The 16126-nt window shown below is 42.4% G+C and overlaps 1 protein-coding gene and 1 long non-coding RNA gene across 5 annotated transcripts in view; one reads left to right on the forward strand and one right to left on the reverse strand.

Moving 5' to 3' along the window:
* Nucleotides 1-16126, forward strand: part of SLC1A2 (solute carrier family 1 member 2) — a 97321-nt gene that overhangs the window by 4196 nt on the left and 76999 nt on the right. The gene's annotated exons all lie outside the window — the stretch shown is intronic.
* LOC128908783 (uncharacterized) lies at nucleotides 954-12561 on the reverse strand. The gene is made up of 3 exons (XR_008466096.1): nucleotides 12313-12561; nucleotides 11366-11455; nucleotides 954-1092 (listed from the first exon to the last, which is right to left on the reverse strand). It is a non-coding gene; the product is annotated as an uncharacterized LOC128908783 (long non-coding RNA).

The raw sequence follows: 16126 nt of genomic DNA on the forward strand, positions 1-16126 counted from the left end.
CATCTCTCTCTTTAGTGTTACTGTTTCAAAAGAGAAGGAATGCAATACCTTAATACTCTGGCGATAGGTTTTAGATGTTAAATCAGCATGAGAATTTGTAACTTAGATATTAAACCTCAAGTGTTTAAATTACTTATTTTATCTAGTTGAGTGATGCTGTTTTAGATACTCTAAAAATCTAGAGACATATTTGTATTTTGTATACCTTTGAAGAGTGGGAGTTTCAGGTGTGAAGTTTGGGGTTGGGTCTGTTCCTTCAAGAATATAGCCACTAGGAGACACTATCGCTGCATCCATGGTAGTAAATTAAACAGAGGCAGAGCAGGTGTCTGAGCCGGGAGCTCAGCCCTCTGTGTGTAGGTCAACCTCAGAGCAGTCTCGCCGTGGCTTTGGCCAGGCAGCCCTCTCCCAGTTCACAGGCATGGTTAGGGAGTCAGTGTGGGCCAGCGGCCATTCACAGTGGGCAGTTTGGATGTGATCACCATATTTTGGAAAGTTTAATAATCCTGGTATGGGCTCTTCCATTTCCATCCTGGTTCTAGAGAACAGTCCCAGGGCTTGTTTATGAAAAGAACCAAGATGTTACCCTTGCACAGGTGCACAGTTAACAGGCAAGTCTGTGTGTGCGTGTGTGTATGCACCCTGCTACAAAATAAACATAGTGAAGTGGAATAGTACGCTGAAACATTATTAAGTTTGAAAACACAGAAGTCTGTGTAATTGCTTAGTGTCATGATTTGATTAGTGAAATAGTTTTAAGTGCTTCACAATTTTATGTACACTTAATATAAATGGTGTTTATGTAATACGAAATGGCACGTATGCAGAGCTCCCATCCTGTTCAGAGTAGCAGGTATTCTGCATGCAAGCTACAGAGATCCCTGTTTTGATATTTGACTTCGTCAATATCTCACTTAACAGGAAAAAAAACACGAGCCAACAACCCCAAAAGCCCAGCTGTGGTCCACTCCTCTTCTCCAAACGTGATTGTTTCCACATTCTTCTTCTATAGATACTGCCTGTCTTCATCCCAAGTTTCACTGTCTTTGAAGCTACAGTTCCATTGTCATGCATATGGTTTGTCCGTACTACCTGATCAAACAATACGAGTTTCATCCAAATCAAGGAACGTATGATTTGCTTTCTCTAAAATTACCCACAGCATATAGTATGGAACTCGTACAGGTTTTATACTAGCTGTAGAAAGATGATTATTTGTCAATTCAACATAAAGTTAACACAGGAGGCACAAGTAATAAATACCTGGCATCAAGCCTTGTGGATGCAAGTTAACCTGTCAGCATTTTTTGAACAAATCTGAACCTTAGGAACTAATTTATTATACAGGATTAGTGTTTTAGTATGAGGCTGTGGTAGTTTTGGATCTTTGAGTAGGAGTCCTAAAGCCATTTGCTGTGTTGTCAAGACAAAGCCTGAAAGGGAGGTTGCCAACACATGTTATATGCCTAGCCCAGAGACAATGGGATACACCTAGTTGAGTCAGAAAAACTAGCTTTGCATTTCATGGTAGAGTTCAGGCACCTACACGGGAGAGTGGGTTTTCAAGATCTGCCACAATATGTACAACAAGCACACCCACAGATTTCTTGTCATCTGAGTTTTTACTCTGTAATTTACCCACAAAATTCCTCTAAATGGAAACTTGATGAAATGTGCTGGCACAAATGTTTAGATACTTCAGAGGATGAAATCCTCCAAGTGCTCTCACTGTTATTTTTGTCCAGGATTTGAACAGCACTGACTCAGGATGGAGATGTTTTATCCTATGTTCTTTCTCAGACATTTTGTGGAACAGATGGAGTGGATGTAGCCTATTAATTAGACATATCACATCGGGCTCTGACCTCATTTCACTGCTGTCAATTGCAAATCTCTCATTGATTTCAATAAAATAGAATTAGGCTCTACAGAAGATAATACCATGACACTCACGTTCCTTAAGCTAATTTGATGACATGAAAGTTCTCATGGTTTCAACCTTCAGTTTGGCCTTGAGCTACACTTTCAAAAAGAAGTTGTCACCTAGACGTTAACTCCATTTTTATACATATCCAGATCCTTATATAGATGCACAGGGATTAAAATACTTCTTATAAAATCTACAGGGACTTATTTATTCTGAACTTTTTGGAAAAAGCAGGTTATAGTATTGGATTAGATATACAAAGGCTAAAGAGAAACGGTGCTTATTTTAAGAATGGCTAAAGTTTTCAAAAGTCTTGCTTTACCGTAGCTTTCCATGAGATAAACACATATGTACACCCTCCTCCATGAACATACGTGCAGATGTATATGTACAAGTGTGCTAAGAACTCAGCATACAAAGCAGTACTGTATTTCTATACTAGCAAATTACTGCATTTAATTTTTATTCTTTGTCTTCCTGTTTCCCCTTGATCTCCAGGCTATCCCAACCAAGATCGCTAATAACTGTAAATTTGTGAGCAGTGTTTAAAGCGTCACAGTTTTTCAGTTAAAAAAGGCTGTCATTAAAACTCTGTCCTGTTTCACCTGCGTAGCAGTGTGGTTGGCATGCGGATTCCTTCTCAGTGTACATGGCAGTGGGAGCGCAGGGGCTGTGAATGCAGGGGGATGCGAAGCCCACACTAACCCTATAAAAGTGTGCTTTTATATATTTAATCCTACTTCTATATTAATTTCAAAGCCTCTCAGTGTACTTAAAGCTTTAAGACAATTAGCTACAATACATGTCTCGGTACTTGGAAAAGATAGCAGACTAGGTGCAAAGATCATCGTGTTTTCTAACTTTCATCTAGAACATATTTGATTCTGTATAAGCAATTCCAAATTGGGGATCCTTACAAGGAAGAACAAAAAAGAACCAAGGCATAAAAGAATTAAGGAGCACTCCTGCTAATCACAGGTGCCTTTAGGAGAACAGCATGAAATTCACAAAAATGCCGTATTTCAGGTCCACTGACATGTCTGAGAAATCGAATTCATTGAAGTGTTTTAAAGAAAAGAAGGTGGAAAGGGAATTTGAAATTGAAAAACATTTAATTTTTACTTTTCAAAAATAAATGCTTAGTCTCAGCTGAAACATTTTAATTTCAAACCTATTTTTCAATTGAAAAAAAGGTCAATGACAAAAGGAAGACTAAAATGAAATGGTAGGGGCTCCAATACAAAGGAAAACACTTCACTGTGTATTAAGGAAGGATTTTGGGTTGAATAAAAAAATATTTGTCTTTTTTTGCTTTGTTTTTCGTCTTTAAGTTTTGTTTACAAACTCAAAACTTATCTTTTTTAGTGTGACTGCAACCGATCTATTTCTTGACTTTTTAAAAATATAAACACCAAGTAAAAAATAAGTATTTTTTCCAGCCTGCTTTCTGCTCTGTAGTATTTTTCACTATTTTCTCAACACAAGTTAAACTCTGCGCTATTCCTGTAGGCATTTAAATGTATATAGAATCAGAATCATAGAATACTTTGGATTGGAAGGGACCTTTAAAGGTCATCTAGTCCAATCTGCCCTGCAATGAGCAGGGACATCTTCAACTACATCAGGTTGCTCAGAGCCCCATGCAACATGACCTTGAATGGTTCCAGGGATGGCACATCTACCACCTCTCTGGGCAATCTGCGTTTCACTACCCTCAGCATAAAACATTTCTTCCTTCTATCTAGTCTGAATCTCTTCTTTTTTAGTTTAAAACCATTCTCCCTTGTCCTACTGCTGCAGTTCCTGATAAAAAAAATCTGTCTCCGTTTTTGTTATAACCCCCTTTTAAGTACTGAAAGGCCGCAATAAGGTCTCCCAGGAGCCTTCTCTTCTCCAGGCTGAACAACCCCAACTGTCCCAGCCTGTCCTTCTAGCAGAGGGGTTCCATCCCCTGATCATTTCTGTTGTCCTTCTCTGGACCCACTCCAACAGGTCCCTGTCTTTCCTGTACTGGGGACCCCAGAACTGCACACAGGACTTCAGTTGGGGTCTCGTGAGAGCAGAGTAGAGGGGTGGAATTACTTCCCTCGACCTGCTGGCCATACTGCTTTTGATGCAGTTTGCCTTCTGGGCTGTGAGAACACATTGCCGGCTCATGTCCAGCTTTTCATCCACCATATCCCCAAGTTCTTCTCCTCAGGGCTGCTCTCAGTCCCTTCCTCCCCCATCCTGTATTGATACCAGAGGTTGCCCCAACCCACGTGCAGGACTCTGCACTTGGCCTTGTTGAGCTTCATGAGTTTCATACAGGCCCACTTCTCAAGCTTGTCCAGTTCCCTCTGGATGGCATCCCATTCCTCAGGCACATTAACTACACCACTCAGTTTGATGTCATCTGCAAACTTGCTGAGGCTGCACTCAATCCCACTGTCTATGTCATTGATGAAGATATTAAGTAGTACTTGTACCAGTACACACCACTTCTCACTGATCTCTATCTGGAAATCGAGCTGTTGACAGTGACCATCCAACCAATTCCTCATCCCCCCATCAAGTCCATATCTCTCCAATTTAGAGAGAAGGATGTTGTGAGGGACCATGTCAAAGGCCTTAGAGAAGTCCAGACAGATGATATCTATAGCTCTTCCCTTGTCCACTGATGTAGTCACTCCATCATAGAAGGCCAGTAGGTTGGTCCGGCAGGACTTGCCCTTGGTAAAGCCATGCTGGCTGTCTCAGATCACCTCCCTGTCCTCCATGTGCCTTAGCATAGCTTCTAGGAGGATCTGTTCCATGATCTTCCCAGGCACAGAGGTGAGGCTGACAGGTCGGTAGTTCCCAGGGTCCTCCTTTCTACCCTTTTTAAAAATGGGTGCACTGTTTCCCTTCTTCCAGTCACTGGGGACTTCACCTGATTGCCATGACTTTTCAACTGTCATGGAGAATGGCTTGGCGACTACATCAGCCAAATCCCTCAGGATCTCATCTCATCTCATCAGGTCCCATGGACTTGTGTATGTTCAGGTTCCTCAGGTGGTCACGATCCTTGTCTTCACTTACAGTGGGAGGGACTTTGTCCCCCAAGTGCCCGTCTTATGGTCCTTCAACTCGGGAGGTGTGAGAAGAGAGGTTGGCAATGAAGATCAAGGCAAAAAAGTTGTTGAGAACCTCAGCCTTCTCATCTGTTGTTACCAATTTGCCATTCTTGCTCATCAGGTGGGGCTATGCTTTCTTTAACCTTCCTCTTCTGGTTGACATACCTGTAGAAGCCCTTCTTGTTATTTTTAGCATCCCTTGCCAAGTTCAGCTCCAGGCACACCTTGGCCTTCCTGACATCCCTACATAACCAGGCAGCGTCCCTATACTCTTCCCAGGATATCTGATCCTGCTTGAACTGCCTGTGCAGTTCATTCTTGCCCTTTTGTTTGACCAGCAGGTCCTAGCTCAGCCATGGCGGTCTCTCCCCTTTCTTGCTTGATTTCTTACACCTGGGGATCGAGAGCTCTTGTGCTCTATGGGAAGCATCCTTGAATATCTGCCAGCTCTGTTCTGAGGAGTTTCCCAGGGCGTCCTATTGACTAACTCCTTGAAGAGCTGGAGGTTTGCCTTCCTAAAATGCAGGGTCCTGACTACCCTCCTTGTCTGACATGTGTCCCTTAGGACTGTGAACTCCACCAGTGCCGTGATCACTGCAGCCCAGGCTGCCTCCAATCTTGACATCCCTGATGTCACCAGTTGCATTGGTGACTATGAGTTCTAGTACCACATCCCCTTGGGTAGGGCTGTCTATTTCCTGCCTTAGGAAGTTACAGTCAAGGCACTCCAGGAACCTCCTGGATTGTCTACAGTTTGCCATGTTACTTTTCTAGCAGATGTCAGGGTGGTTGAAATCTCCCAGCAGGACAAGAGCCTTTGGGCGTGATGCCTCCTGTAGCTGGAGTAAGAAAGCTTCATCAGTAGGTTCCCTGTGATCAGGCAGCCTGTAGTAGACACCAACCACAGGGTTCCCCTTGTTGCCTCGGTCTCTAATTCCTACCCATAAGCTTTTGACTTCCTCTTGGCTATTCTTTAGGGACATCTCTTCACACCCTATCCATTCCTTAACATAGAGGGCAACACCTCCACCCCTCCTTCCTCACCTGTCCTTTCTGAACAGCCAATAGCCATTGATCGCCACACTCCAGTCATAGGATTCGTCCCACCAGGTTTCAGTAATGGCCACTATGTCGTAGCTTTGCAGGAGCATGGTAGCTTGCAGCTCCTCCTGTTTGTTGCCTATGCTGTGTGCATTCGTGTAGAGGCACTTCAGCTGGGCTGTTGGCTGTGTCACCTTCTTAGAGGAGCACCCCTTGGGGTGTTTCACGAGTGTTTCCCTGTTGACTCTGACTACCTCAGGAGCCCCTGGCTCGTCTCCGTAAGACTTCGACTGTGATGCAGCATCCCCAGCATGGCTCAGGGCAACAGGTCAAAGGCCCTTACTAGCACCCCATCCCTCTAATCCTGATGTATTGTCCCACAGCTTGCCACAGAAAAGCCTGATATTATTGCCCTTCCCCTTCACATCTAGTTTAAAGGCCTGTCGATCAGACCCACAATCTTTTGGGTAAAGACCCTCTTCCCGCTTTAAGAAAGGTGTCTCCCATTTCATACCAGCAAGCCCGGTGCCGTGTAAGCCATTCCATTGTCAATAAAACTGAAATGTTGTGGTGACACCAGCCACAGAACCATGTATTAATAGACTGGACCTGTCTGTTCCTTCGAATGTCACTGCCTACAACTGGAAGGAGTGAGGAAAAAATAACCTGTGCCCCAGACTCCCTCACCAACCTTCCCAAGGCCCTGAAGTCCCCTTTGATTGCTCTTGGTCTACGACTCTCAGCTTCTTCTCCACCTACATGGAAGATCAGTAATGGATAATAGTCTGAGGACTGTATCAAGCTAGGAAGTTTCCTGGTGATGTCCTTAATCAGGGCTCCAGGAAGACAGCAGACTTCCCTATGAGGGGGGTCCACCCAGCATATCGGACCCTCTGTTCCCCTCAGGAGGGAATCACCAACAACCAAGGCAATATGCCTTTCTGCCTGTGGAGACATCCCTGGTGTAGACTGCCCATCATCCACATCCTCATTTGACTGCCTTCCTCATCCAGAACCTCATATCTATTGTTCAGAGGTACCGGCGGGGGCAAGGAGGGAGTTCGTCTGCTGCCCCGACCATGAACTTGCCTCCGTTCACTCTTTTCATTTAGGCTTCTGCCTTCTGCCCCTTGATCCCGGTTAGTTTCTGATAGGTGCTCCCATTTCTGTTTCAAGGAGGGCAGAGCCTGGCTCCATCCAGGTCTTATTTCTTGTTCAGCCTCCCTAATGCTCCTTAACCTTTTGACTTCCTCTCGCACCTCTGCCACCAGGCTGCGCAGATTGCTCCCCTGTTCGCCACAGACACAGCAGTTCTCGTAGCTGCCCCCCATTACCAGTGAAAGGCTCTGGCACTCCCTGCAGCCTGTGACCTGGACGGCCGTATGATTCTGTGGGAGCTCTCTCTGGGTTCCCACATCCATTCTGGCTAAGGTTGAGAGCACGACCTTCTGCCGGGTGGAGACAATAGCTAAACTCCTTCCGAGCGTGTGATGAATGCCCTTGTCGTGGTGCTCCCAGGTGATGCCCTGGCTGACGCCCACTCGCTGCTTGCTTACTCAGTGCACAGCGACCAGGTCGCCGTGCTCACGAAAGACTTCTTTTACTGGGGGCGGGAGGGTGTCTACACCTCATTTAGATCTGCCGCCGGGGGTGCTGGCTCTGCCCATGCCTCCTCAGCCAGCTCCTTGATAATATTTATCAATGAGATGTTACTATCAGTAGCAGTTGAGGATTTTGTGGAAAAGAAAAGAGGACTACTCATAGCTAAATTCAGACCAAAGGAATCCTGTTCTGGCGATCTGGATTCTCACCAGCTCCCCGCCTTATTTAGATTTGTGGAATTGTATAGGAATGCTTACGTTCTCCTTTCACTTTCTCTCCGTTTTTATTTTCCCCTTAAGCTTAAAATATCCAAAAACCTGACAACAACTATTTATTTTTAGAGACAGAGTGCATTTCTGAGAACTGCTGTTTCTGAGCACTGTTCTGAAACTGATGTATTTATTAACGGTGGCTGATTTGTAAAACTAGGCTTTTAGACATGAAAAGTACATACCTGAAGGATAGACAAGACATTTACCAGTGATGGGAAATACACTAGTGCCAAATGTACATCAAAAGCCAGAATGGAAAGATCCTTATTGGTAGATGGCCAGCTTATCGCATTTCACAAACCTTCCATTACTGTTTGTTTTGTGGACTATGACCAAGAAGTACTCAGGAAAAGAAAGTCAAAACGTATCTAAAGCCGATTTCTTTAACAATTTCTGGCATAATGTGTCATGTTTCAACAGGTAGATTCTTTCTCATGGCTTATGCTCTTGACATAACTCCAGGTTCTGCCTAGCAGGACAGAATAGCAGGAGACAGAAAAAACAGTCTATATCAGTTGAATAAGCAATTAGGTAAGCAAGGTAACACCCCACTAGGGCATCTTTTACATGACAAAGCGTAAAAAAAGAACAGAACAGTGTGTTTTCTTGAAATTGTCCATAAACAAGTATTGTCAAGGGTCTTCCTTGTTTAAAGAAGATGCTCACACTTCTACTGAGCGATGGAAGATATTTTTACGTACAGAGGCATACTAGAAGAAACACATGGAAACACGCGGTCACTATTATGTCCAAGTAGTGATCTGCCACCAAGTTGCCAGGTGTCCTTAGGACATAGTTGACAAACATGGCATAGTTTTAAATTGCCCCATTTGATATACTGCAAAATTTACATTAAAGTGGAGATGGCGTAGCTATCATCTGGTTTGTCTGTCTGGGTATTACTGGCCTCAAAACACATTTCTTAGGTTTATCAACAGATTCTCTCCGCTGTTTCACCATGTCCTGAGTTCAGTGTAAAAGAAGTATTTGGGCTCTGTAGAAGTTATCTTCACAGTCCCATCCCAGTATAAATTAGAATATTCAAGCAGGTGCTTTACTTTTCAGCCTTTGGGATCATTTATAATGGTTAGTGAGTGTACTAGATATCCTTATCTTGTATTTCATCCTCGACATATCCTTTGTCCACAGTCTCTGGAGAAGGTGGTATAGGAGTTGGCTAAGCCGTATCTATATCTTTGAGTGTCTTCTCAGATGAGCATCCCTCTGTCCAAGAATTACACTCTTAATTGCTTTTGAAATACTCAAATGATGTATGTGGAACAGAAAAGACTCCAGATTTTAGCCTTAAATCTAGTCCTCTTCTAAAATCCTTTAGTGTAGCTAACAGTAGTCCCTAACAAGTTGTTCCACGATGAGTGTTTTCAAACCACCAGGATTAACTTGCCATAGTGATTCATGTTTGTTTTTTTCAAGTGCCGTGAGGTCACATAAAGATTAGTTGGATTAGCAGAAACAAAGTCAGAAAACAATAATAAGGCAGCCAAAAAGGTGCATCAGATCCCATGCAGGCCTACAGTGTATAGCTAGAAAAACTGCTGTAAATACCCGCTGTAAAAAAAAATATGGTTAGTTTATCTATTTTGTGGACAATACTGAATCTGATTTCACATAAAAAAATCTACTCACAACTCAGCAAAGCATAACAATCAGTAACTCCCACAGCAGGGAGAGAGACCTCCTTTGTCGTACTGTTCGACATTGGTAACAACCATTAGTAGTCTCCATCTTTATCTATGGACTCGTATCAGTGACACCACTCAAATACGTTTCAGTGAGTTTCAAATCGATGCACAGGTGTACATTCTATATGAAGATCTCAGAGTTTGTAAGTTTTGTTTAAAATGCATCCTTCTAGGTCAGTGGGATCATGCATTATGAGTTTTCCCGTGCAAAAATGAAAAATGAAAAGTTGTATTTCACCATCTAGTTATTATTTGCCTATAACACTTTTGTTACGTTTTGTTTCTTTTTTCCCCTGTTCACTCATCCACATACATAGTGGGAGTTTGCTACAGCTTGTTTAGTGGCTGTGTGAATAGAGCTTGTACGACAGACCCTACATGCACTGCACTCCTTGATGGTCCCTGGCAGGCTCAGTAAGTGGACTCTCTTGTGGGAGCTTGTAGTCTCAGTGACTGTGAGTGCAAATATCCACATTCATGTGGATAGCAGTGTTCACATGCAGCATGCCACAAGTTTGCCCATACATTCTAGCATGCCTTGGACCTGAAAATTTTTCACTCTGTGTTTTGAACAGATCAAATAGTAAGCCCCTGACAAAAATTGAAGTATGATGATACCTTCTCTGTTCTATTTATACTATACGCCTCAATATCATATTTTTTCTTCAGACTATTGGGAATGGTTGGTCACCTGAACTAGTATCAGAGTTAATAGTTGCTAGAACGAATTTATGATACAGATGTCAGGTTTTTCTTGAAAAGGAACTGGGGAAAAAAGGGCATTGTAGGATTTTGACAGTGCTGTCCAAATACTTATTTTAATAGGTGAAAGGTAGGTATTCTGCCCGTTTGTTACTTTTTAAATATTTACTCTTTGCAAGTATGAATAAAAATTAGCTACAAAAGAATGTGAGGAAGGTGGTACACATTTAATTGCAGTTGTCCTGGCAAACTATGCATAGTTTATTCGGGTTTGCCAGTACAGATTGCTCTGACTATTTGCCTGTGTTCTGGCAATCACTTTTTGTCAGTTATAATATTCCTGTTTTACTCTTCCTTCAGTGAGCCTATTGCTCGTGTGGCTGGCAGGAAGAAAGCAGTGTCAGTGGAATATGCAGATCTTTTTGCTCAAGTCCAAACTTTCATAGAATACGTGATTTGTGTCACACGTAAATCCTATGCTTTGCTGGATTACCTGTTGATCTGAAAGTCTTTCTTTAGAAGTCCTTCACAGCTACTCACAAACATGCTAGCACTCTGTCTGGAAATGCATGGGCTTGCCTACTGTGAAACAAGCTATTTGGCTAATTGGCTGTGTACTAGCTACTACCTGCTAATTCCTCACACAGATACACTTATCCCAAAGCAAAGGTGAAGTAGCTGACTATACCTTGAAAGCGTAGGATAGCCAGCACGATACCTTTGCCTGCACTGCAATAGATTCCCAGTGCAGGCAGGCCTTAGAGTTTTAAAGGCTTTGCCATCCTAAAAAAAAAAATCACATCGTCTTTGAATTCACTACGAGTTTCAGCAGCTTCGTTTTCTTTGGCTGGATTCTGAATGTGACTGCCCAGATGAGGCCAGAAGATGGGGTTAAAGAATTGATTTTGACTCTGCTCATTTATGACTACCAGCTAGCAGTACACAAACACTCTGCAAGTTTGAGCCTGGCAGCTAATAAAACTGCTGTATTTTATGCATAAAATGAATTTGACTCATACTTACTTGTCTTAGAAATATAATGCAGCTGTCAGAGCAGCAGGCCTCTCCTTGTTGCAAACTTTGCTTTGTTCCCTCTGGCACAATTCCCTTGTGCTGTGGGTGTAAAAGGAGCAGAACATTCATGAAACAAGTAGTGTGCAATTGCTCGTGGCTCTTTTGGAGAAAAAAAACAACAGGTAGAGCTCAGAAATATTTATGTGATATGCAGAAATGGAGGCTAAAAAGCTAACGTTCCCAATTGTCCATTCACAGGGCATTTTGTTAACGGCAAATGCTTAAACGGTTATATATTACTGTATATAACTGTTTATATATTACTGTATGTAATACATAAGTACAAGGACCCAACAAGGCTGTATAGGAGGGTGTAATTAGCACTAAAAAAAGCTGACTTGAGAATACCAAAGCAAGCCAAGTAGATGCTTCCCTAATGAGGCTGTGAGGAAAGTGCTCACAGATGGTAAGTGGACTTTTTTTTTTTTAATGAAATACCATAAATAGGCTAATGAAACTCTGTTTAGCAATACACTGACAATACCACTTCCAAGTTGCAGTTGTGGAGTAACAGCTTTTCCTGCCTTAGAAAAATACAAACCTGGAATTCAATTCTGCCAGCAGATGGACAGCAAAGACTCACTGTATTAAAAAACCAGAATTCATAATACTCGGATCTGCTTTATAGTACACAATATAATGTATTTTGAAAATTACATTTGAAAATTACATTCTTTGGGTGCTCCCCAAAGCGGAGAGGAAAGGAAGCGGTGGTTCATATCATCAAACACAGCTAATAGCATTTTTTTAAGAAGCGGAGAAAGATCAGTCTCTGCGCCTCCCTATTTGCTTAATGCTGCTGTATCTGGATTTAGAGTTAACATGCTGGTAAAACTCCGATCAGGACATGCAGGTGGATGCTTGAGGTAGAGAAAGAGGCTTGGTCAGAAGCATACCTAGAGAGCTGAAACTTTGTTATTGCCTCTTCAAGGTGCAAGTCTTTCAAACCCTTGCTGTGCTGAGGTCGCTCTCCCTGTGCTCTGGCCAGGAGGGATGTGAGGCAGCTCTGGTTGAGGAGAGTTGTGCGGCTGCATTAGCCCAGTGCTGCGGCTGAGCTAGCGTACCTTGTCTGTCAGCTGGGATTGTTAGCCTGTGTCTGGTATCATCCTAACCCTTCTGGCCAGCCTGAGCAGAGACAGTATGTTTCTGCCTGACACGCTGCTCAAGCCCTGGGAGTCAGCCCTTCTGCAAGCTGACCTCACAGCGCCTTGCCTGGTGAAGCAGGAAGGACACGGCTGTCGCAGGGCTGAGATCCGATATCCGTCGGGTCTCCAGATAAGGCTCTGAACCCAAAGGACAATCCACCAACAGCACCCATTTAGTTTCCTAGAGAAACTAAAATCCTGCCTAGACAATTAGATACAATTCTTAGTGCGTTTAATACAATGCTTTAATGTGGATAGGCATATTCCAGTGCAACATAATACGAATTAACCTTCTCTCACCTGTTCTCACTGTTCTCTCACCCTCTTCTCACTGCTACCTTACTCACAGCTCATCCCAAATACATGCATGCTGAGCTTCTTTTTTCTCTTCGCTTGCTTTTCAGAGTTTAGTCACGGTGCAGTTTCTCTGAGGTTTCTTCTTTCCTAGCCTTAGTTTTTAATCTGAACCATAGCTACCTGATGGCTCTACTTCATGTTAGCATGCTTGTTGTCTACTGTAGGTCAGAGCGAATTCAGGGCTCATGAACGATGCTAAATGAGCAACCCATAAGAACAGATTTCAGTCAGTATTTGTCCATGGGTAGGAAGGTCTCAGTGCTACTTCAATACGGTCTTCCAGAGAGGCCTCCAAATATTCAAGCATCTGATTTGTGTATGTTTGAAAAATCTCATCCTGTCTCTTGCAGGGAGGGAATCCAGTCCCAACAGACAATTTAGCCTTTGGCTTCTCCCTGCTGTGTCTACCACAAGTAATGTTTTCGTGGTTTGTGGGACTGCTCCCTAGGAGCTGAAATCACTCGTTTCACATATATCACAAAACTGCCATTAGTGGTTGCACATTTCAGTCACAGCCGAGCCAGGCTGGACTCGGTCCAGGGATAAACCTAGCTGCCCTCCCTTAGGAATCCAGTTCCACTTGCTTGCAACACCAACACCTTCTGCTATGTAAAATTCACTCTACCTCTCCCAAAATAAAAGTCCTCATGATGTTACACTGTGCTGTTGCTATGACCATCATAGAAGAGTGGCCCTATTAGAGAAGCAAGGCTGACTACGTGTGCAACTCGTACAATAGTGAATACACGTTGTTAATAATACTAATTACTTGAAGCTGGTAAGCCACAAGACCCTCCTTCTGAAATCACGGACAGCACCACAAAGCATCCCATGCATCTGTCACCACTCCTCCTGGCTTACTTTCATGATCCAGGGAACATGCTCCAGGGAACTGAAGGAACTACGCAAACATGCGACAAAACTTTTGTGTCCAAAGGACTGGAGCCATTCTAACTCCACATTGAGGGTGGCTGCACATGTGGACGTATGCCCACGCACAAGTGGTGCTCCATTAGGAGAAATAGATCCTATTATAATGTGAACATGAAACCCAGCAACTATTTTCCAGGAAGTGCAGTGAGAAAGAAAATGGAAAGGAAGAGTATTTATTGTTGCTTTCCCTCAGGCAGGAGATCTTGCAGACAGTGAGTTATATTTTCTGCTTGTTTTCACTGGTCATCACTCTACTGACTTCAGTGCATTCTGTCAATGTACATCAGCAGAGATGTGGCCTGCTTGCCTGAAATTTATACAGACAATCCATCATTCAGTCAGTTGCACACTGTGTGTTTTATGGAGCAACCTCGGCTTTAGTGTATACGCACTCTTTGTCAAGACATGCACTGTTCATGTTCAAAGCAGCCCAAATATGTTTTTATGAATACAGATCTCAGACATTACTACAGCAACCTAATACTGTCAGTCAGGAGTAAATTATTAATGGTTTTCAGCAGCAGAAAATGCAAAATCCTGTTCCTAATGGCTGTGCACTGTGGTGTCATGTGTTTTATTGAGAAAATAGTGCAAGACTTTTGTAGCACTGGGATTTCATAGCACATTATGTAAGCTAGATCTTTTTTCTTTTCTTTATATATTTTTCCTGGAGCTTTGTCATCTACTCTCAAGAGTTAAGCAGCTCTAGCAGTTTATCTAACCATTAACAGACATGCAGAATGTGTTATGTTTAAACATGAATTTCTTCCTCTGAGATTCAAAATTCCAATTCAAAACTCACTTGTTTTAAAATTTGTATAGAAAATGCCTCCTGACATTTAATAAATTACTATTTTAAATTTAAATCTGGGTGTTAACTACAAAAATCAAAATTTAGGGGGAAAAATGTGTCTGATGCCTGCTAGTTTGTTTTTTTGCAGAAATAGCATGGTTGTAAAAGTATTGCAGAAGATTTTAAGGTTTTTTTAATACATTCAGTAATCCACAGACTTTTTTCTGACCAATACCTACGTAGAGAAAGACTGTACTGTTCTAATTTTCTAAGAAAACAGAAGCTAAATTGATGAGCTCTGAAATTCTGGTTTTGCACTATTTTGTACTATTTGTTAAGAATTTTTGTAATGGATTTTCCTTGCGCAGATCTACCCTGTCCCCCAACATGTTTCAAACATTTTCTTTTAGAAAATTTCCTGGAAGTTCTTTTTAGGGTTTAGTACAAAAAGCATCATGAGGATAAGAGGGCAAAATGGAACATACCAGTGGCATGATTTGAGGGCAGAATATTTTCCATCTTTAACATCAAGATCAGCGTATACTTCTGTGTTCTGGTATTGGCAAAGACAGCAGCTGTTCTCCAAAGGGTCACACAACTCCTTCAAGCTTACAAAACTGTTTGACACAATGCTTACTTTTTCAACAGGCTCTGAATAACTGCTGTTGTTGGACTTTACATTATGGCTTTAAAACTACTCAAAGATGTGATCCTGCTTATCAGTTTTTCTCCTGTATGTACGATCAGTTTTCTTCAGTCATTCAGATTGTCTTTATTCAAAGGATTTGATTGGTGGTTCCAGATAAGAATAATGTTTCTGGTAGTGTTGAATATTTGTCTCAAATGGCAGAAGTCTTTAAAATGTGATTTAAAAAATACATAGGTATTATCCTCCACTATTCATGGTGAATGTGTTCTAGGAAAATATAGATGTTTAACAGATATACCAAGGGGGAAATTCAGTAGATGTAGCTGTGCTCAAAAATACTGGAGATGTGATCCTACCTTTTTTTTTTTTTTAGAAACGACTAGATAATTGAGTAAATATCAATTGCATCATAAATTTTTGCACCTAGAACTAATATGCCCCCTGAATGGTCTGTCACAGATAGGTGAATTTTCATGTTATATCTGGAAGGGTTGTATGCAGGTCTTTCACTACACTGTTGCTTCTGGCTGGAGGGAGACCTTTCTTTCCCAAATGGGTGGCTGAGGTAGGGTGCTGTGCATAGCTTTGCCCTCAATGCCTTGCGAGCAGGGACTTGCATCTTTGGGCCACATTCAGAGCTTGATGTAGGGCTATGCAGCTTAATCAAAGTCCACGGATGTCTTCTTCCAAGCCCAACTTTTCCTGTAGTGATGGCTGGTATACTCAGACATCGCTGTACACTGACAATTATTGTTGTACTCTTTACTAGTGCAGATTTTTCTGCAGCTCTTCTCTTCCTCTCTTTACACACCAGCTAGGCTTTGATATGCAGG

Source organism: Rissa tridactyla, chromosome 4, assembly GCF_028500815.1.
Source record: "Rissa tridactyla isolate bRisTri1 chromosome 4, bRisTri1.patW.cur.20221130, whole genome shotgun sequence".
Lineage (NCBI taxonomy): Eukaryota > Metazoa > Chordata > Aves > Charadriiformes > Laridae > Rissa > Rissa tridactyla.